The sequence below is a fragment of the Octopus bimaculoides genome, chromosome 2 (assembly GCF_001194135.2).
Source record: "Octopus bimaculoides isolate UCB-OBI-ISO-001 chromosome 2, ASM119413v2, whole genome shotgun sequence".
In the NCBI taxonomy this organism is placed as follows: Eukaryota; Metazoa; Mollusca; class Cephalopoda; order Octopoda; family Octopodidae; genus Octopus; species Octopus bimaculoides.
Window position 1 is genome coordinate 5,007,797 of NC_068982.1, and position 1,692 is coordinate 5,009,488.

The 1,692-nt window shown below is 38.2% G+C and overlaps 1 protein-coding gene across 1 annotated transcript in view; it reads right to left on the bottom strand.

Moving 5' to 3' along the window:
• LOC106868897 (neuronal calcium sensor 1) overlaps nucleotides 1-1,692 on the bottom strand; it is a 324,871-nt gene that overhangs the window by 155,941 nt on the left and 167,238 nt on the right. The window lies entirely within an intron of this gene.

A 1,692-nucleotide genomic window follows, 5' to 3' on the forward strand; every position in this document is an offset into this window, starting at 1 on the left:
AGAGAGAGAGAGAGAGAGAAAGAGAGAGAGAGAGAGAGAGAGAGAGAGAGAGAATCCTTTGTTGTCAGTAAAAGTAACAGCTTTCTCAATCTCTTCCACTCATCTTTACTTCTCTGCTTTCTCTACATCAGCTACGGCTACTGGTAATACAAGAAATACTAATTTGCTTTGGTTTTAGAAACTATCAACTAACTCTAGCAAGCTGCCTGGTTTCATCAACTGCTTTAATACTATTTCTCTGCCTCTATTACTTTTCAAATCCTGGTTTTTCTCCAGTCTCATGGACATCCCACTTTAAATTTGTAAACCTTTTGTTGTTGTTATTGTACAGAGCCCCTAGCACCAAGATCACACACACACACTTTTTCCTACATAAAATAGAGAGAGGCCACTTCACAGATTCCAGTGGGACTTCATGACCTGTGACTTGTGGACGCCAAAGACAAAGCAATGACATCTAGGACAAGACAACGTGGGCCCTGGCAAAGTGCACAACTGCAGCATGAGACTGCAGTACATGGTGAAGAATGGTGGTTGTGTCTGAAGTCCTTGATCCACGCCTGTCATGGTGGGTGGTGTCTTTTATCTTTTACTTGTTTCAGTCATTAGATTGTGGCCAAGCTGGGGCACAGCCTTGAAGAATTTTAGTCAGAGGAATGGACTCCAGTGCTCATGTTTTTTTCCATTGGTTTCTTTTGCAGAACAGTGAAGTTATGGGGACATAAACACAACAACACCAGCTGTCAAACAATTGTGGGGGACAAACATGGACAGCAAGACACACACACATAAAGGCTTCTTTTACTTTCCATCTACCAATCCCACTCACAGGACTTTGGTTGGCCCAAGGTTGTAGTAGAAGACACTTGCCCAAGATGCCATGTAATTGGGATTGAACCTAGAACCATGTGGTTGGTAAGCAAGCTACTTACCACACAGTTACTCCTGAACTTGTTCTTTGTTGTATTTACTTTAGGACTCAAAAGCCATTTCTCTTCATTTAACTACACAATTTTTCCTTCTTTTTGAAATCATATACTGCAATTAACCTCATAACACCTATATACAGCATAGTAGACTAAACACAGGAGACTAACATCACTTAGATACATTACGGAACCAATAACCTGACACAGTCTGATGCGGGCCAGCATTCAGTAACCAATCAGAAAAATTTGTCAACTGGGAATGCAAAACCCTTTGTAATCTATTGTTAAATACTTGAAGCCATTGACTTTCACAATATACTTAATTCATTCATTTCCATATTAATTAAGGTTTGTAAGCTATCTAATTACAAATAAATGATTCTTTGTGATTCTGCAGTAGCTATGGGGAAGGAACAAAATAGTAATTATATATTACATGTTATTAAAATTTAAGCAGCAAGAGAATTGTCAGTCATAAGTGTGACGGTACTGCAATAGAAACTTGTAAATGTGAACTAATGATGTAATGACAATATGTATATGGTTCAAAATTGTACAAAAAACAAAAGAAACGATGAGGAAACAACAAACAAGGTGTATAAGTACAACACTCAGGAAAAATGGAAGAATCTTTGACATTTCAAGCCTATGCTCTTCATCAGAAAGGAATGAAGGAAGAAAACAGATGAAAATAAGGGGGGGGGGACAGAGAAAAAAATGTATCTGGATTAAGTTGTGCACATATCATCATTGTTTAACGTCT